The following is a 22,518-nucleotide window of genomic DNA, read 5'->3' on the forward strand; positions in this document are numbered from 1 at the left end:
AAGAGTCTGAAAGAGAAGGAAAATGAATAGATAACAAAGTAAATGGCAAGACCAGTCGATAAACCAAGTTTCTTGAATCTTATATTGCTGCCTATTTAGGAAGATGATTAAGGGTTGCTGAGGGAAAGAATACAATGCTTGGAGAAAGACTCAAGGAGAGAAAGGGGAGTAATTTATTTGTACAAGAAAATATAATTAAATAGTGTTGGGGAGAAAAATTTTTCCTTTATCCTTCTAGGTTCTTTGGCTGGTAAATTGATACAAGACATTCACAGGAATAAAACAATTTAATTACATATGTATAGGATCCTCATGAGTATATAAGACCCAAGGACAAGTCAGACAATTGAGATTTATGTGCCATCCTGAGGTAAAGAATGGGGTAGGAGCCCGGGGCTTCGAAGGGAAGGAGGGTGATTTATAGGACAATAAGGAAGAGCAGATGTTTTGCCATTTGTGACAACATGGATGAACCTAGAGGGTGTTATGCTAAGTTAAATAAGTCACACAGAGAAAGACAAATGCCATATGATTTCACCTGTATGTGGAATCTAAAAACAAAACAAACAAATAAACAAAAGGCAAAAACAGACCCATAAATACAAAGAATAAACTGATGGTTACCAGATGGGAAGGGGGTGGGAAAATGGGCAAAATGGGTGAAGGGGAGGGAGAGATACAGGCTTCCAGTTATGAAATGAGTAAGTCACGGGGATAAAAGGCACAGCATAGGAATACAGTCAATGATATTGTAATAGTGTTGTATAGAGACAGATGGTAGTACGCTTGTGGTGAGCATAACATAATGTATGGACTTGTCAAGTCACTATGTTATATACCTGAAACTAAGGTAACATTGTGTGTCAACTGTACTTTAATTAAATCTTAAAAAAATAGCAGATGTTTGGTAATGAGGTAATTTGTTCTGCCACACTGATAGTTCATTCAGATCAAAGTTATCTCTGGTAAGGGCTCCCTCTCTGAGCCAAGCCCCCTAACTAAATTCTTTTAGGTAGTTAAGAGAAAGGTACAAGTTTTCTTGACTCTTCTGGGTTTTGATTTGCCTTAAACTCAAAATAATCCACATGCCAAAGTGGCACCTTTTGGGATTATGTATTCTGTTTCCCTTTTATAGTGGGAGGTGCAGGTTGAAAAGAGAAAAAACCCCAAAACACACCAGATGCTGAAAGCTCTTCTCTTCTATGAAAGAAACTGTAATGTAGTGTTTCTAAAATTCAGCTCCTTCTTCTAAAAGAAATATAAATGCAAACCCTCTAGTCTCTTCAGTCTTGCTATCACTATAGTGGCATATTATCTAGTTTCTAACATTTTCTATTTGTGATTTTGGGGAAAGGCAGGGAAGTAAGCATTTCTTTTATAACAAATTTTATGATATTTCAATAATTAATACCAGTTTGAGAATTAGTACCATTTTGGCAGCTCTTTCATTAATGAAAAAAGATTATCCAGTAAATATTTTCTAAGATTTATAACAGATGGGAGTTGCAAAATATTAAAATAATTTAGTGTCCTAACAAAAATACCTATGAAAATTTACAGCTTTGATGTTCTGTGACGCTGTTTTGGAGGACAGGGTATAATATAATACACATGCTTCTTATTATAATACTTATTTTAGATTTGTTTAGCAAAATTCCTAGCCATAATTCTCCTAGTTGAGGACTTCACTGAACTTAATTATATACACAGATGGCTTTTCTAATAGGTACTTTTTTATTCTAAATGTTGCAACATTTTGGTTGCTATCTTCTGCTTTACCAGTCAATCAAGGCTTCCTGACAGTGGCACTTGGCCATTTATTCCGCTTAGTCCAGAGCATAGTGGCTGGCAAGCAGTGATTCTTCTTGAATGAAAGACAGTGTGACTGATTATAGAGAGTAAATAATATGCTGGAATCTATTGGACTATTAGAAAATAAAAGTTTTAAAATATTTTATGTAAGTGGATTGTAATCTCTTTAAGGCATTTACTATACAGTGTTTCATTAAAATTACAATTCTGTTTTTATTTGTGGAGTCACAGGTGCAACATTTTTTAGTGTTTATACAGTTGCAACCTTAACTTGAATACTTCAATTCATTAAAAGTAAGTCTGAGAGTTTCAGAACCAAGGAATTTCTGTGATTTAATGTTTTTTCAGTGACAAATAATGATGTTTTAACTGTAATTATAGTTTTATATTATTGTGTATACCTTATCAAATAAAAACACATGGGGTTTCATAGGAGCCAGTACCATGGTAGTTATTTAAATGGTAAATTGTTTTTTCCTTTAAAATATTGAATCAAATTAGTTTCATCAGCCAAACAATTGGTCTAGTGTGTAAAAATAAAATTCAGATTTGTCCTTTGACTTTATTGATGAATTAACCATCAGTTGCTTCTTTGACCTTTGAAGTTGACCTTTGTAATTCTGTGTGGTCTTAAAATCTCTATTTCTGGCATAATCCAGTGATTAAAATATTATGAAATTCTTGGGTACAGAACATTCAGCTCTTTTTAGCTATTATATTAAGAAGAAAATGTAAAATGTTAATAATATAATACCTGTTAATTTAGTACTATGATTATTGTAACTTAAGGTATTATTTAATGTTAACATCACTATCACTGCCATTATAAAAATAGTATGTATTAACTATTCCCAAGCTTTATTACCATGCTTGTATCTATACAAACTATTTTAAACAGATTTATATTTACTCCCTGTGGTTTTTATGGCCTTTAAACGAAAACCGGTGTTATTGACCAAAAGGACAATCTAAAATATTTGAAACTATTGATTTGGTAGAATGAGCTTTGTTGGTTTGCAAATAAGTATAAATGGAAAAAAAAAACCTCCAGAGAAAAATTGGTGTAGACTTTTTTTTCTGTAAAATAAACTAACTTTCTGATGAGTTTGGGAACAAAAATCAGATGAATCGTTGGTTCCATATAAGAAAAGCTTCTTAAACTGGTTTGTACATCTGTAAGCCGAGGGGCATTAACCTTTGCTTAGCCCCTGATCTGTGACATAAATTACTCTGAGTTATTTGTCTATGGAATTTTTCTATTTGAGTTCATTTGTGGTGAGCATTTGTAGATAGTTCACAGCTCTAAGACATTGTCCAGAAGTTATATCTCCTGTTTTGTACAGATAAAATACTTTCATGTTTTACTTAGTTATAAAGCATAAACTGAACTTAAATGGCATAAGTCACTTGAACAACTAATTTTATGTAAGGACAGACTTTTAAAAAATATATAATATTTGTTTTCTTTATCTGGAGTGTGTGTATGAAAACTAGAAGGCTACAGATAAAATTTTTACCTTCCCTGCATCTGTTTAGCTTGAAACTGAAGTGGATTAAAAAGAACGGAAAGCTAGTATTTACAAACAGGGTTATGTCTTCCAGACATCCAACAGTTAATAGGAAGGGCAAATGGCACTTCATAAGAACTTGATTTGTGATTATTTATATAAATATGTCAACATTCAGAGAGACTTTTGCTAATTAATGTTAAGAAAACCATTTGAAATGTGAATGCATCTAGTATAGTAAATATCTCTGATCTCCTTATTTGTAGTTCTCAAGAAACCATGTTTACTTTTAGGTGCTGCCACCAATAAATTTCTCTTGAGATTGTTTGACTTCTTCAGCAGAGGTTTAATGTGACAGCATAAGTAAATGTAATGGTTATTGAGCCTGGTCAATAACAGACACCCTATGTTAATTTAAAAAAACGCACCCAGATTCTATCTGGTACAGAGTGCATCTTTTTATAAAAAGGGTATGAGGTAACTTCCATGTTTATCTCTTGTGGTATGTCACTCTAGCCATGAATCCTCATCTCCAGTATGGTAAACCAGTCTCTTACTTTCTCTCTTCTCAGTTTAAAAATGTGCTTATGTCTCCCGTATTCTTTTTTTAAAATTTGTTTTAATGTTTATTTATTTTTGAGAGAGACAGAGCCAGAGTATGAGTGGGGGGAGGGCAGAGAGAGAGGGAGACACAGAATATGGAGCAGGCTCCAGGCTCTGAGCTGTCAGTACAGAGCCTGATGCGGGGCTCCAACTCATGAACTGGCAGATCATGACCTGAGCCAATGTTGGATGCTTAACTGACTGAGCCACCCAGGTGCCCCATGTCTCCCCTATTCTTAATACTCAGACTATAATCTTTCTGTAACCCTACCTCTCTCTTGAATTGATATTTATTTCTTTTCTGTAATTTGTGACTTCTTGGTCCTCCTCTTCATCAACTGTTTCTTTTTCAAGCCTATAAATTGGCTTTGGCCACCACCACTTGATTAAAATGCTTTTTTCCATCTTCTAACTCTTGACTTCTTTGAAGTCTTTGAAGCTAAGGAGCATTTACTTCTTCTGGATGTTCTAGACCTACTCAGCCTTTGTGACACCATGCTCCATGCATTGGGTCTCCAATTGCTCCTCATTCTCTTTCACTGTCCCTTATTTCATCACTTAGAGGATAGCCGATTGTCCCATTTTTCTGGGGACTATCCCACATTTAGTGCCAAAAGTCTACGTTCCCCAGGAAAGCCCTCAGTCCTGAGCAAACCAAGATTGGTCACCCAAAACTTGGTCCCAGTGTCATTTCCCCAGACATCTGTTCTTAGTTCTCATCTCTTCTTAGTAGGAATCTTTGCCTTTTGCAATAATTTCAGCTATTTGCTGTGTATCAGTGATGACCAATTCTGTGTCTGTAGCCATACGTACTCTACCATACCCCAAACTCTGTTTCTGAGAAAAAGGCATGGGCTCTGGGCTGGACTTCAAACATCCGAACCATATCAGCTACTAAGTGGGGAGCCTTATATAACTTACTTAACCTCTCCACGTCATAGTTCACTAGCTTGTGAATAGGGATAATATTCAGTTTAAGGGGTTGTTGTGGGGATTAAAGCTAAAAATTTTAAAGTTCTCAGTGCACTGCTGGTATAAAGAAGCATCAAATAATTTGCAACTATTTTTATTTATTATCATTGGAGTTATATTTGAATCTAATGTTTTTCAGCATTTTCCTATCCCAATCCTTTTGGTAGGTATAAAAATACTCCGATCAGTACACTGGCTCACTGTGGCAGGAATTTTTAGTGGTTAAAAAGGAAAGGCATGTCTAGCTTAGAAAGAGGGTACCAGGTGATCCTGGCATTCAAGCTCTTCAGAGATCAGTGTCTCTAACTCCTCTCTATATACACCCTTGTTCTAGCAAATTCAAAACACTTTGTTATTTACTGTTATGCATGTATGTATGTATATATGTATGTATGTATTTTTATTTTATAGAGAGTGCAAGCAGAGGAGAGGGGCAGAGGGAGAGGGAGAAAGAGGATCCTAAGCAGGCTCTTCACTCAGCACAGAGCTTGACATGGGGCTCATTCCCACAACCCCGGGATCATGACCTAAGCCGAAATCAAGAGTTGGACACTCAATAGACTGGCCACCCAGGTGCCCCTGACTTTGTTATTTACAAATGTAAATTTAAATAGCATAATTCAAAATAAAAACACCAATCATTTTATTTTCCTTACATTCTTGAATATTTTTATCCCATTCAGACAATGTGTTTATTCAATCACCTACCACCCATTAATTAAATCCAGCCTGTTTTAGCTACAGTAGTAGTTTAATACTAATTACTAAAAGTTAAAATTTGGTTATAGCTCTTAAAGTTTGGAGTGCATCAGAATCACCTGGAGGTTGTGTTAAAATACAGGATCCTCCGACCAGGATTTCTGATTCAATAGGTGGGGCCTGAAGATGTACATTTCTAACATGTTCCCAGGAGTTGCTGGCTCAGGGACTATACTTTGAAAACTACTGTTTTAGTATATAGCATGGCAGTTTAACTTAATTTTAACCTCAAGTATTTGGGGTTTCCCCCCACCCCTCCTCCTTCTTCTCTCATCCTTCTTCTTTTGGCTTTTTTTAACTTGGAAATCTGATTTCTCTCCCTCATAGATATAGGTCATTGATAGACTATTGACAGTCTCAGACTATCTATGGATTTCCATGTTACCTAGAATTATTGATTATGGCTTCCTGGTGTAAAGACATCCATCCAGGTAAAATAAAATGAAACATTACAATTTTTCCTATGGTCCAAATGGTTGATTTTTAGAAGCTCCATGTTACTAATGGGAAGTTTTGCTTTTCTCCTTGTTTTTCTGCCTGTGAACATAAGCGTTGTTTTTTTAAAAAATACTTCACAGCAGAACAGTGTGTGTGGAACGTGTGTGATCATCAAATGAGGAACACAGAGCATTTTAACCTAATGAGAGCTTTCACTTCCCAGGGTGACCTGTTTGTACTCTGTGCCAGAAGACCTCTAAGAGGCCTACAGCTGCTTTCGTTTTGTCATTTCAGACGTGAAGGGCAGCCCCTGCAGCTGCAGAGCCCCTGCCACCACCTGCTCTGCATACACTCAGGAAAGGGTATATTTCATCTCCGGGTCTGAGAGGAAAGTTTATTAAGGATAGAAATGGGGCCACAGAATTCCTGGGGTGAGCCTCAGGGACACAGCAGGTGGTGGCCAAAAAAGCCATGACAAAAATAAGAAAAGGATTCAGATTCTTTTCAAGGCTATGCATGATTAGCAAAGTACATGTGGGTTCCAGCTGTCCCTTAGAGAAGACCACATTTTTCATCTCCAAGAATGAAGGCCAGCTTTCCATCTAATGAACTTAGAAGATTCTCTTGGCAGGTAGTTTTGTTACAAGCTAGGTATCTCCAGTTGTACTTTGTTTTTGTTCTTTTCTAAAACCAACTCCATTCAGTCTAGCAATTCTGAAAGCCCTTCTAAAGTTTGCAATAGGAAATGAGATTTCTTTTCTTTCTTTCTTTTTTTTAAAAAATTAAATGTGGTCTTTATTAACTCTTGGATAAGGCCTCTCTGTCTCTGTTGCATCAATTTCAAGAAGCCCTGCTGGTGGTGACGGCTGTCTGTCATTTTGCTTCCAAAGTAAACTCACTAGATATTCACGCAGAGGCAGAAAAGGCAGAAACAAAGGTCAATGCTAAAGACAAACGACAGCAGCAGTAGCAGGTTCTTTAAATACTTTAAAAAATACCCATAACACTGGGCATTTTTAGGGATGATTGACTAGAGAAAAGTCAAGTAACAGTCTCATTTCAGTGAAGACTCACTCTTGGACCCCCAACAACTATGGAATTACCAATGGTGTGCATGACTTCCAGTGTGTCAACCTAATGAGAAATTAGGACAATTTTTTTTCTTCTAAATCAGGATTTTTTTTATCTCTTGCCTATAGGTATTTCATATGTTTATATCCTGTGTATGGGATCTTCTGGGCACCAGGTAATTGAAGTGGAATAAATATACCTATTTCTCTCACTGTAATATGCTGTTGTGTTCACCATTCATTGTATATGCTATCCAAATATTCTTAATATTTATTTGTTTGCATCTATATAAGCTGCCAATGGAAACAATGGAGTAGCAAATTAAATTAATTAATTAATTAATTAATATAATTTTTAATTTCAGAGAGAGAGAGAGAGCGGAGGAAAGGGGCAGAGGGAAGAGGGAGAATCTTTAGGCAGGCCCCATGCTTAGCTCAAAACTTGACACAGGGCTCAATCCCATGACCCTGGGATCATGACCTGAGCCAAAATCAAAACCAGGAGATGGACGCTCAACCGACAGAGCCACCCAGGAGCCTCTATCTATCTATCTATCTATCTATCTATCTATCTTTCTATTTATTTCCCTTCATTTAGCAAATGAAGTTACAGTTCCAAATAATTTGCTCTGATATATTATCCAAAAGTTAATAAACAACAACAAAGAAAAGAAAACAAAACTAAGAAAAACTAACCTGGCTTTTGCAGAGAATTTTTATATTGCTTCCTGTATTTGTGCCTTGACAGGAAGGTAGATGGAAAAATTATGTGTTAGATACCCCTAAACATTTGGTCAGGTATTGGAACATTCCTTGCTCAAGCTAACCTATTTACAGTCAGTGCCAAAAGCCTCTCAGGGGATTGCGGCTACTTTCATTTTACCATTGCAGACAGTGTAGCAGCTTTGGGTATCCCCTTCCACTCTGCGTGTTGCCTTCTCTCCCACTTCACAGATTCCTCTCTCCATATGCCCAGGGCCTTCATAATGACTGACAGCTCCCCAAACTCACTATGCACCAAACTGACTGGAACCTTGGCCTAAAATATCCTTCCCCTCTTTCTTCACTTGATTACTTTTACTGATCCTTCAAAATGTTGCTTACATATCACCTGCTCCAGGAAGCTTTCTCTGATCTGTCACCTCCTCAGCTCTCAAATTGTATGATTCCTCCTATGTGCTTTAATAGCACACAAGATTGTATTTTGCAACAACCTGTACTATTTGTTTGCTTGTTTCCTTTTCTAACCAGTTGGGGAATTCTTTGGTGACAAAAAGTATGTTTTACTGTTTTCCCTGTCTTTCATAAACATAGTGATGAGGTGCTGAAAAAAAAAAAGTGTTGTCGAATGAAAATGGAATGAATGACTTTAGACAGATATTTAAGGAATATTGAAAAGGGTGGTGTATTATGGTAATATCAGGTGTTCTTTCAAATAAACTCAAAATGTGTGTGGCTCAGAAACAATAGGGGTCTGTTTCTTACTCACATAAAAGTTTGTGGTGGTATTTCTGGTCAGTGGAACCAGAAATTCTCGATGGGATCAATCAGTAACTGAGGCTGACAGAAACTCTACCATGCTTGATACATGACTTAACAACCACTGTGGTTGTCTCTGCCCCAGTTGGCCAGGAGAGTGGAAGAACACTGAGAAGTGCTCCAAAGAGCGGAATGCACACATGTGAGAGGAGCTTCTGGGCCAGGCCAGAAGGGGCACACGTCACTTTCACACACATTCCACTGCCTAGAGCTCAGTCACTTGGGAGCACAGACCTCTTCCAGGGCTAACATTCTAGTACGTGAATTGAGCAAAATGTCAATGTGACTCCTTTTCATGCTGGGCCAACCGTTAATTAAATTTATATAAAACCATGAAATTGCTAGTTTTTAAACGTTTTACATAAGTGAAGCTGCTTTTGCTAAATTATTAAACACTTTTCAAACATTAAAATCATAAAAGAGATAATTCAAAATACATTTTATTTGCCTGAGTCCCACCATATGTCTCCCAGTTCTATTCTGGATTTTGGTGCGTGTGTGTGTGTGTGTGTGTGTGAGAGAGAGAGAGAGAGAGAGAGACAGACAGAAACAGAGACAGAGAGACAGAGACAGACACACACACACACACAAAGAGAGAGAGACAAAGAGAGGGACAGAGAGAAAGAATACTCATTAACTCATCTATTCATTCCTGTTAGATACCAGGTGCCACGTCCAATGGTAAGAATGTAAAATGAGTAAGACATAGTGTCTACTTTCAAGGTTCTTATAGTCATGGCATTTGCATAAACAGAAATTATGAATCAGTATAGTAGTCAAACTTCTCTCTGTTTTTCATTTCAGTTAATTTTTGACTTTTCTTCTCCTATCCATTTTTCTCAAAACTGAACTTCAATGCCTGTAATCTTGTGCAATTATAGATCTTTTTTGAATCTTCTGTTTATATCCTATGCAAAAAAAGAGTTTCATTTATACAATTCCTTCAAGCCAATACTAGTGATTTGTGAGAACTACTGTTAGACCACAGGTATTTTCATATTGTATGTTCTTTGAGGCGAGGAAAACAAACTTATTTAATGCGTCATTTTAGAAGTCTAGAATGTTAGATAATTAGAAAACATAAGCACCACTAATCATTAGGGAAATGTAAATCAAAACCACAATGAGATATAACCTCACACCTGTTGGAATAGATGTTATCAAGAAGATAAGAGATAACAAGTACTGGTGAGGATGTGGAGAAAATGGGAGCCTCGTACACTATTGGTGGGAATGTAAATCGGTTCATCCAGTATGGAAAAAATATGGAGTTTCATCAAAAAATTAAAAATAGAACTACCATATGATCCAGCAATCGCACTTCTGGACATACATCGAAAGGAAATGAAAATAGGATTTCAGAGAGATACCTGCACTTCTATGTTTATTGCAGCATTATTCACAATAGCCAAAATTTGGAAACAACCTAAATGCCCATCAATGGATGAATAAAGAAGATGTGCTGTGTGTACACACACACACACACACACACACACGTACATATATGGGAACATTATTCCATCAATGAGAAAGGAGTACATCCTTCCATTTGTGACAACATGGATGGTCCTTGAGCACATCATGCCTTTAACTGAGATAAGTCAAAGAAAGACAAGTACCCTATGATATCACTTTAGGTGGAATCTAAAAAAGCCAAACTCATGAAAACAGAGATTAAAATGGTGATTATAATGGGCATAGGACAATTGTTGTTTAAAAGTACAGACTTACAAGGGGTAGTAAATAGGCTCTAGAGATCTAATGCACAACATGGTTAATATAGGCAACAATATTTTATTTTAATCAACAAACTTGCTAATAAACGATTAACCTAACCACTTAAGAAAGGATAATTATGTAATGTGACAGAGGTGCTAATTATTGCAACAATGGCAGTAATTATATATGAATGTAACAAAATGTTGTAGACCTTAAATTTATGTGTTATATGATAAATATATTTCAATAAAATATACTCAGGATAAATAAGATGTGGCACACACATACATATATACACACACACAATGAAATATTACTTGGCAATCAAAAAGAACAAAATCTTGCCACTTGCAACGACATGGATGGGACTAGGGTGTACTATGCTAAGCAAAATAAGTCTGTCAGAGAAAGACAAATATCATATGATTTCACTCATGTGGAATTTATGAAACAAAACAGATGAATAGAGGGGAAGAGAAGGAAAAATAAAATAAGATAAAGACAGAGAGGGAGGCCAACCTTAAGAGACTCTTAAATACAGAGAACAAACTGAGGGTTGATGGAGGGGAGGTGGGTGGAGGGATGGGCTAAAAGGGTGATGGGCATTAAGGAGGGCACTTTTTGGGATGAGCACTGAGTGTTACATGTAAGTGATGAATCACTAAATTCTACTCTTGAAACCAATATTATACTATATGGTAACTAACTCAAATTTAAATAAAGAATATATTCATTATATTCATACAAACATACATAGAATTTTCAAGTAATTTTGAGACAATAAAAAACTTTTCACTTAAATTTGAAAGGAATCAGTTTAAAAAGAAACTTCACTGTTATTCATCTTATATTACCTCTGCTATGTTTTTCTTATATCACGAGATAGTAATTCTTTTAGAAAAACCTTCTGGGGAACCTGGGTGGCTCAGTCGATTGAGCATCTGACTCTTGATTTCAGCTCAGGTCATGATCCCAGGGTCATGGCATCGAGCCCCATTTCAGGCTCTATGCTGAGCATGGAGCCTGCTTAAGATTCTCTCTCTCCCTTTTTTTCTCTCTCTTTCCCTCTGCCCCTCTCCTCAGCTCACATGCTTTCTCTCTCTCTCTAAAATAAAAATTTTTTAAGTTAAAAAAAAACCCAACGTCCTATGCATTTCTTTTTCTATTTCTGGTTTCTATTTCTATTTCTGGTTTCAGTAGACCGGTTTAGGTGGGGGAAAAGGGGGCACTAATAAAAACTTGTTTCAAATAAGTTCTGGGAAAGACCAGGGGAAACACTTTCCCCATGTAAAATAAAATGTTACATTAAATGCTAACTAAATATTTCACACAATTGTGTTTTGTCTCAGCATTGAGATTGTAAGCTTCTTAGAATCGATATCAACATTTTATTTTTCTTTTTAACTCTATCATTATGGTATGTGTTATAATTACTGATTATTGGATCATGTATTAATTCTCTCATATCATATATGCCTCTAGCAATTTTGCTTTTACTTTCTGCTTACATTTATATTTAAACATTTCTGTTAATAGTCGCAACTTAGTATTTATCATATAATTATGTTTACCCTTTTATATTCAAAGAAGTCAGTAAGAAAGAGCAAATTTGAATTTTCTGTACTTTTCTCAGAAGATTCTCAGATAAGTTAAAAATAATACATTGCTAGAATAGCTGTCAAGATATTAGACAAATCATTTAAAATACAGTAAATGGAAATATGCATATCAAAGAAGTAAACCATACTTAATACTCACAAAATGGAGGGGAAAAAAAGAGTCAGCCTTTGCAAAGGGTCTATGAGTCAGAAGTTCCAAACTTCATCAAAGACTTAAAAAACAAAACAAGAAAAAGAAAGAAACCAGATGTACATTTGGGGCCCATCTATGGAAAGTATTATATTTTGTATGGTGCCAACAAAGGTACTAGAATAATAAAATGATTATTATGTTTCAGTAGGACTCACAATGAAAATGAGAAATTACAGAACTGCTTAAGAAAGTACTTGTTCAGTTTTAAACCATCAGTTGAGGATACTTTTGCAGACATCCCTCTATTCCTAAATGAATTCAAAGAAATACCTTTGAAAAGTTGCATTTTGCCAAGTTGTGTCAACCTAACAGCTGGCTGTTCAAACTGCATGGTGGCCATGGTAGGTTACAAGAAGAGTGCTGGCAAAAGTTTTCAAATTTGAGTAGACCACTAACACAGTAAGTTATTGCAGTCAGAGGACCATTTTGAGGGGCATTACTGCTGGTTATCTCTGTCTATCATTGTCTGTCTACCTATGTACACCAACCTACCTACCTACCTACCTACCTACCTACCTACCTACCTACACTACCTACCTCAGCTTAATGGAAGTATAGTTTTCATACATTAAAATGTACCTATTTTAAATGCATAGTTGGCTGAATTTTGTTCATGGTATAGAGTTCTGTAACCACCATCAAAGTCACCCTAAAAAGTTTTCTTCTGTACCTCTGCAGGTGTTTCTCTCCTGTGATCCTTGGCTATAGGCAACCACTATTCTGATTTCTGCTACTTCTATATTTTTCTTCTTCTAGAATTTCATAGAAATGGAGTTATATAGTATTTGCATTTAGAGTTTGACTTCTGTGATTTAGCATAATGGTTTGGGGGTTCATCCATGTTGCTGTAGACATTAATATTTTTGTTTCTTTTATTGTCAAGTAGTATTCTATAGATATATCACAAATTGTTTATCCATTCACCAGTTGACAGGCATTTGGATTATTTCTGGTATTTGGCTATTACGAGTAATGCTGCAATGAACATTTGTGTGTATGTGTTTATGTAGACATGTTTTCATTTGTCTTGGATAAATATCCAGAAATAGAATTGTGGGGTCCTATGATAAGTGTATCTAAAACTTTGTAAGGTACTGTCATTCTAATTTTCCAAAAGTGGCAGTACCATTTCCACTTCTACTAACAATGAGGATTACAGTAGCTCCTTATCCTCACCAACATTTGATATTGTCAGTCTTTTGAATTTTAGCTATTTTAGGGATGTATAGTGATGTATCACTGTGGTTTTAATTTTCACTTCCCTGATGTCTAGAAATGTTGAACATCTTTTCATATGATTATTTAACATTTGTATATTTTCTGCTCAAATCTTTTGACTATTTTGTGATTGGGTTGTTTTCTTATAATTATGTTGTAATAGTTTTTTTATATATTCACCACATATGAGCCCCATTGTCAGATGTATGTTTTGCAACACTTTCTCCCGATCTCTGCTTTCTATTTTCATTTTCTTAAGTATGTCTTCAAAGAAAAAATGGTTTTAATTTTGATGCTAAAAATTATGTTTCACCATATAGTGTGGGTCCATTTCTGGGTTTTCTATTCTGTTCCATTGATCTATATGTCTGTTTTTGTGCCAGTTCCATACTGTCTTGGTGTCTATAGACTTGTAATATAGCTTGAAATCCGGAATCATGATGCTTTCAGTTTTTTTTTCAGGATTGCTTTGGCTATTTGGGGTCTTTTGTGGTTCCATAAAAATTTTAGACTTTTTTGTTCTAGCTCTGTGAAAAATGCTGGTGGTATTTCGATAGGGATTGAATTAAATGTGTAGATTGCTTTGGGTAGTATAGACACTACACTTGGGTAGTATAGAACAAACAATGTTTGTTCTTCCAGTCCATGAGCATGGGATGCTTTCCCATTTCTTTATGTCCTATTCAAATTTTTCATAACTGTTCTATAGTTCTGGGAGCATAGATCTTTTACCTCTTTAGTTAGGTTTATTCTTAGGTATCTTATAGTTTTATTTGCAATTGCAAATAGCTTCCTTGATTTCTTCTTTCTGTTACTTCATAGTTGGTATATAGAAATGCAACAGATTTCTACATGTTGATTTAAAAAAACTTTTTTAATGGTTATTTGTTTTTGAGAGAGAGAGAGAGAGAGAGAGAGAGAGAGCAGAGAAGGGACACAGAGAGGGAGACACAGAATGTGAAGCAGTCTCCAGGCTCTGAGCTGTCAGCACAAAGCCCGACATGGAGCTTGAACTTACAAACCGTGAAATCATGACCCAAACTGAAGTCAGACACTTAACTGACTGAGCCATCCAGGGGCCCCTACATGTTGATTTCATATCCTGTGACTTTGCTGAATTCATGTATTAGTTGTAGCAATCAACCATATGGTCAACTAATCTTCAACAAAGCAAAAAAGACTATCTGATGGGAAAAAGACAGTCTTTATAACAAATGGTGTTGGGAAAACTGGACGGCAACATTCAGAAGAATGAAACTGAACATTTTCTTACACCACACACAAAAATAAATTTGAAATGAATGAAAGGCCTAAATGTGACACAGGAAACCATCAAAATCCTAGAGAAGAACATAGGCAGCAACCTCTTTGGCCTTGGCTGCAGCAACTTTTTACTAGACATGTTGCCAAAGGCAAGGGAAACAAGCAAACATGAACTATTGAGACTTCATCAAGATAAAAAGCTTCTGCACAGGGAAGGAAACAATCAGCAAAACTAAAAGGCAGCCTACAGAATGGGAGAAGATATTTGCAAGTGACATATGAAATAAAGGCTTAGTATCCAAAATCTATAAAGAACTTATCAAACTCAACAGCCAAAAAAACAAATAATCCAGTGAAGAAATGGGCAGAAGACATGAATAAACACTTTTCCAAAGAAGCCATCCAGAAGGCTAACAGACACATGAAAATATGCTCAGTGTCAGTCATCATCAGGGAAATGCAAATCAAAACCATAATGAGATACCACCTCACACCTGTCAGAATGGCTACAATTAACAACACAAGAAACAACAGGTGTTGGCCAGGATGTGGAGAAAGGGGAGTCCTCCTGCACTGTTGGTGGGAATGCAAACTGGTGCAGGCACTCTGCAGAACAGTACAGAGGTTCCTTAAAAAACTAAAAATAGAACTACCCTATGATCTAGCAATTGCACTATTTAGGTATTTACTCAAAGGATAAAAAATACAGACTCAAAGGGGTACATGCACCCCAATATTTATAGCAGCATTATCAACAATAGCCAAACTGTATGAAGAGAGCCCAAGTGTCCCATTGACTGATGAATGGATAAAGAAGATGTGGTGTATATATACAATGGAATCAAAACTCAGCCATCAAAAAGAATGAAAAGAATGAAATCTTCCATTTGCAACTACATGGATGGAGCTAGAATTTATTATGCTAAGTGAAATAAGTCAATCAGAGAAAGAGAAATACCATATTATTTCACTCATATGTGGAATTTAAGAAACAAAACAGATGAACATATGGGAAGGGTGGGGGAAGAGAGAGGGAAACAAACCACAAGAGATTCTTAATAATAGAGAACAAACTATGGGTTGATGGAGGGAAGTGTTTGGGAGAGGGGCTAGATGGGTGATAGGTACTGAGGGCACTTGTGGTGATGAGCATTGGGTGTTATATGTAAGTGATGAATCACTGAATTCTAATTCTAAAACCAATATTGCACTGTATGTTAACTAAAATTTAAATTTAAAAAAGGGAAAAAAATAAGAGCACACAAAAATTATGTTTCATAAGTTTGATACTATTATAAATATTTTTAAAATTTCAAATAATATTGTTATTAGTATGGAGAAATCCATTTTTTGGTATATTTATCTTTATCCTGAAAAATTACTAAATTAACTTAAGGTGTTTAGGAACTATGCATATTTCATCAGATTTTCTACATAGATGATCATGTTGCCTGTAAATAAATATAGTTTTTCTTTTTTTTCCCAGTCTGGTTTCTTTTTGTTTCTTTTTCTCATTTTATTTCTCCAGTGCAATTTTGAATAGAAATGGTCAAAGCAAAGATCATTATTTTGTTCTAAATCTTAAGGGAACATCATTCAGGCTTCACTGGTAGGTATATCAGTTGTAGATCTTCTTAGATGCCTTTTCTTATGTTGAGGAGGTTCCCTTTTATTTCTAGTCCACTGAGGTTTTGTTTTTTTTTTTACTTTTTACAAATGAATGCTAAATTTTATAAAATGCTCTTTTTTTCCCAAGTGATTGTTAAACCAACTTTTCATATCCAGGATAAATCTAAATTGGTCATGCTGTACTATGTAATATATATTTCTGGATTGGATTTGATACAATTTTGTTAACAATGTTTGCGTCTGCATTCATGAGGAATATTTGTCTGTGATTTTCTTTTCTTGTGATGTCTTTCTCTGGTTTGGTATCAGAGTAAAGTTAGCTTCATAGAATAATTGGGAAGTATTCCCTTTTCTTCAACTTCCTCAAATAATTTATATGGAATTGACCTTATTTTTTGCTTGAACATTGGTAGGATTTCCCAGTAAAGCAGTTTAGACCTGGAGCTTTCTTTGTAGAAGAATGTTAACTACAATTAAAGTTTTTCAATGATTATAGAGGTATTGAGTTTGATGGTGTGTTTCTTCTTGACTGAGTTTTATGGTGTGTTTTCCAGGAAGTTTGTTTATTTCATCTAACTGTCAAATTTATTGCCATAAACTTACTCTTAATATTACATCCTTACCTCCTACTTTTTAAGCTGAATGCTTTTTAAAAATAATGTTTATTTGTGTGTGTGTGTGTGTGTGTGTGTGTGAGAGAGAGAGAGAGAGAGAGAGAGAGAGAGAGAGAGAGAGAGAGAATGCCAGTGGAGGAGAGGCAGCAAGAGAGGGGAGACAGAATCCCAAGCAGGCTCAACACTGTCAATGCAGAGCCAGAAGTGAGACTCAGACTCACGAACTATGAGATCATGGCCTGAGCTGAAATCAAGAGTCGGATGCTTAACTGACTGAGCCACCTAGGTACCCCTTATCTCCATTAGTAATTAAACTTTTTTTTCAGATAATTATAGGTTCACATGCAGTTGTAAGAAGTAATACAGAGAAATCCCATGCAACCTTTGTCTAGCTTTCCCCAATGGTAACATCTTGTAAAACTATAGTACCAGGATATATACCAGATAACTAGGAAGTGGACATTGACATAATTGAGATATAGAACATTTCCATCACCACACAGATCCCTCTTGTTGCCCTTTTGGCACCCCAGTTCACTTTCCTTCCCTAATTCTTGACCCCTGAAAACCACTAACCTGTTCTCAATTTCTGTATTTTTGACATTTCAAGATGTTTATAAATAGCATCATACAGTAGGTAATTTATTGAGATTAGCTTTTTTCATTCAGCACAATTCTCTGGAGGTTCATACAGATTGTTGCATGTATCAGTAGGTTGTTCTTTTTTATTGCTAAGTAGTATACCATGGTATGGATGTACCACACTTTAACCATTCATCCTTTCAAGATATCTGGATTGTTTCCAGGATTTCTCTATTATTAGTAAAGATGCTCATACATTTATGCACAAGTTTTTGTGTGAGCATAAGTTTTCATTTCTCTGAATTATGAGGTTGTATGGTAGTTGCATGTTAATTTTTTTTTAATATATGAAATTTATTGTCAAATTGGTTTCCATACAACACCCAGTGCTCATCCCAAAAGGTGCCCTCCTCAATACCCATCACCCACCCTCCCCTCCCTCCTACCCCCCATCAACCCTCAGTTTGTTCTCAGTTTTTAACAGTCTCTTATGCTTTGGCTCTCTCCCACCCTAACCTCTTTTTTTTTTTTTTTCCTTCCCCTCCCCCGTGGGTTTCTGTTACGTTTCTCAGGATCCACATAAGAGTGAAACCATATGGTATCTGTCTTTCTCTGTATGGTTTATTTCACTTAGCATCACACTCTCCAGTTCCATTCACGTTGCTACAAAAGGCCATATTTCATTTTTTCTCATTGCCACGTAGTATTCCATTGTGTATATAAACCACAATTTCTTTATCCATTCATCAGTTGATGGACATTTAGGCTCTTTCCATAATTTGGCTATTGTTGAGAGTGCTGCTATAAACATTGGGGTACAAGTGCCCCTATGCATCAGTACTCCTGTATCCCTTGGATAAATTCCTAGCAGTGCTATTGCTGGGTCATAGGGTAGGTCTATTTTTAATTTTCTGAGGAACCTCCACACTGCTTTCCAGAGCGGCTGCACCAATTTGCATTCCCACCAACAGTGCAAGAGGGTTCCTGTTTCTCCACATCCTCTCCAGCATCTATAGTCTCCTGATTTCTTCATTTTGGCCACTCTGACTGGTGTGAGGTGATATTTCAGTGTGGTTTTGATTTGTATTTCCCTGATGAGGAGCGATGTTGAGCATCTTTTCATGTGCCTGTTGGCCATCCGGATGTCTTCTTTAGAGAAGTGTCTATTCATGTTTTCTGCCCATTTCTTCACTGGGTTATTTGTTTTTCGGGTGTGGAGTTTGATGAGCTCTTTATAGATTTTGGATGCTAGCCCTTTGTCCGATGTGTCATTTGCAAATATCTTTTCCCATTCCGTTGGTTGCCTTTTAGTTTTGTTGGTTGTTTCCTTTGCTGTGCAGAAGCTTTTTATCTTCATAAGGTCCCAGTAATTCACTTTTGCTTTTAATTCCCTTGCCTTTGGGGACGTGTTGAGTAAGAGATTGCTACGGCTGAGGTCAGAGAGGTCTTTTCCTGCTTTCTCCTCTAAGGTTTTGATGGTTTCCTGTCTCACATTCAGGTCCTTTATCCATTTTGAGTTTATTTTTGTGAATGGTGTGAGAAAGTGGTCTAGTTTCAACCTTCTGCATGTTGCTGTCCAGTTCTCCCAGCACCATTTGTTAAAGAGACTGTCTTTTTTCCATTGGATGTTCTTTCCTGCTTTGTCAAAGATGAGTTGGCCATACGTTTGTGGGTCTAGTTCTGGGGTTTCTATTCTATTCCATTGGTCTATGTGTCTGTTTTTATGCCAATACCATGCTGTCTTGATGATGACAGCTTTGTAGTAGAGGCTAAAGTCTGGGATTGTGATGCCTCCTGCTTTGGTCCTCTTCTTCAAAATTACTTTGGCTATTCGGGGCCTTTTGTGGTTCCATATGAATTTTAGGATTGCTTGTTCTAGTTTCGAGAAGAATGCTGGTGCAATTTTGATTGGGATTGCATTGAATGTGTAGATAGCTTTGGGTAGTATTGACATTTTGACAATATTTATTCTTCCAATCCATGAGCAGGGAATGTCTTTCCATTTCTTTATATCTTCTTCAATTACCTGCATAAGCTTTCTATAGTTTTCAGCATACAGATCTTTTACATCTTTGGTTAGATTTATTCCTAGGTATTTTATGCTTCTTGGTGCAATTGTGAATGGGATCAGTTTCTTCATTTGTCTTTCTGTTGCTTCATTGTTAGTGTATAAGAATGCAACTGATTTCTGTACATTGATTTTGTATCCTGCAACTTTGCTGAATTCATGTATCAGTTCTAGCAGACTTTTGGTGGAGTCTATCGGATTTTCCATGTATAATATCATGTCATCTGCAAAAAGCGAAAGCTTGACTTCATCTTTGCCAATTTTGATGCCTTTGATTTCCTTTTGTTGTCTGATTGCTGATGCTAGAACTTCCAGCACTATATTAAACAGCAGCGGTGAGAGTGGGCATCCCTGTCGTGTTCCTGATCTCAGGGAAAAAGCTCTCAGTTTTTCCCCGTTGAGGATGATGTTAGCTGTGGGCTTTTCATAAATGGCTTTTATGATCTTTAAGTATGTTCCTTCTATCCCGACTTTCTCCAGGGTTTTTATTAAGAAAGGGTGCTGGATTTTGTCAAAGGCCTTTTCTGCATCGATTGACAGGATCATATGGTTCTTCTCTTTTTTTTGTTAATGTGATGTATCACGTTAATCGATTTGCGAATGTTGAACCAGCCCTGCATCCCAGGAATGAATCCCACTTGATCATGGTGAATAATTCTTTTTATATGCTGTTGAATTCGATTTGCTAGTATCTTATTGAGAATTTTTGCATCCATATTCATCAGAGATATTGGCCTGTAGTTCTCTTTTTTTACTGGGTCTCTGTCTGGTTTAGGAATCAAAGTAATACTGGCTTCATAGAATGAGTCTGGAAGTTTTCCTTCCCTTTCTATTTCTTGGAATAGCTTGAGAAGGATAGGTATTATCTCTGCTTTAAACGTCTGGTAGAACTCCCCTGGGAAGCCATCTGGTCCTGGACTCTTATTTGTTGGGACATTTTTGATAACCGATTCAATTTCTTCGCTGGTTATGGGTCTGTTCAAGCTTTCTATTTCCTCCTGATTGAGTTTTGGAAGAGTGTGGGTGTTTAGGAATTTGTCCATCTCTTCCAGGTTGTCCAATTTGTTGGCATATAATTTTTCATAGTATTCCCTGATAATTGTTTGTATCTCTGAGGGATTGGTTGTAAGAATTCCATTTTCATTCATGATTTTATCTATTTGGGTCATCTCCCTTTTCTTTTTGAGAAGCCTGGCTAGAGGTTTGTCAATTTTGTTTATTTTTTCAAAAAACCAACTCTTGGTTTCGTTGATCTGCTCTACAGTTTTTTTAGATTCTATATTGTTTATTTCTGCTCTGATCTTTATTATTTCTCTTCTTCTGCTGGGTTTAGGCTGCCTTTGCTGTTCTGCTTCTATTTCCTTTAGGTGTGCTGTTAGATTTTGTATTTGGGATTTTTCTTGTTTCTTGAGATAGGCCTGGATTGCAATGTATTTTCCTCTCAGGACTGCCTTCGCTGCATCCCAAAGCGTTTGGATTGTTGTATTTTCATTTTCGTTTGTTTCCATATATGTTTTAATTTCTTCTCTAATTGCCTGGTTGACCCACTCATTCGTTAGTAGGGTGTTCTTTAACCTCCATGCTTTTGGAGGTTTTCCAGACTTTTTCCTGTGGTTGATTTCAAGCTTCATAGCATTGTGGTCTGAAAGTATGCATGGTATAATTTCAATTCTTGTAAACTTATGAAGGGCTGTTTTGTGACCCAGTATATGATCTATCTTGGAGAATGTTCCATGTGCACTCGAGAAGAAAGTATATTCTGTTGCTTTGGGATGCAGAGTTCTAAATATATCTGTCAAGTCCATCTGATCCAACGTATCATTCAGGGCCCTTGTTTCTTTATTGACTGTGTGTCTAGATGATCTATCCACTTCTGTAAGTGGGGTGTTAAAGTCCCCTGCAATGACCACATTCTTATCAATAAGGTTGCTTATGTTTATGAGTAATTGTTTTATATATCTGGGGGCTCCGGTATTTGGCGCATAGACATTTATAATTGTTAGCTCTTCCTGATGGATAGACCCTGTAATTATTATATAATGCCCTTCTTCATCTCTTGTTACAGCCTTTAATTTAAAGTCTAATTTGTCTGATATGAGTATGGCTACTCCAGCTTTCTTTTGGCTTCCAGGAGCATGATAAATAGTTCTCCATCCCCTCACTCTCAATCTAAAGGTGTCCTCAGATCTAAAATGAGTCTCTTGTAGACAGCAAATAGATGGGTCTTGTTTTTTTATCCATTCTGATACCCTATGTCTTTTGGTTGGCGCATTTAATCCATTTACATTCAGTGTTATTATAGAAAGATACGGGTTTAGAGTCATTGTGATGTCTGTATGTTTTATGCTTGTAGTGATGTCTCTGGTACTTTGTCTCACAGGATCCCCCTTAGGATCTCTTGTAGGGCTGGTTTCGTGGTGACAGATTCCTTCAGTTTTTGTTTGTTTGGGAAGACCTTTACTCTCCTTCTATTCTAAATGACAGACTTGCTGGAAAAAGGATTCTCGGCTGCATATTTTTTCTGTTTAGCACACTGAAGATATCATGCCAAGCCTTTCTGGCCTGCCAAGTTTCAAAGGAGAGATCAGTCACGAGTCTTATAGGTCTCCCTTTATATGTGAGGGCACGTTTATCCCTTGCTGCTTTCAGAATTTTCTCTTTATCCTTGTATTTTGCCAGTTTCACTATGATATATCGTGCAAAAGATCGATTCAAGTTACGTCTGAAGGGAGTTCTGTGCCTCTTGGATTTCAATGCCTTTTTCCTTCCCCAGTTCAGGGAAGTTCTCAGCTATAATTTCTTCAAGTACCCCTTCAGCACCTTTCCCTCTCTCTTCCTCCTCTGGGATACCAATTATGCGTATATTATTTCTTTTTAGTGTATCACTTAGTTCTCTAATTTTCCCCTCATAC

This window comes from Panthera onca, chromosome B2 (assembly GCF_046562875.1).
Source record: "Panthera onca isolate mPanOnc1 chromosome B2, mPanOnc1 haplotype 2, whole genome shotgun sequence".
Lineage (NCBI taxonomy): Eukaryota > Metazoa > Chordata > Mammalia > Carnivora > Felidae > Panthera > Panthera onca.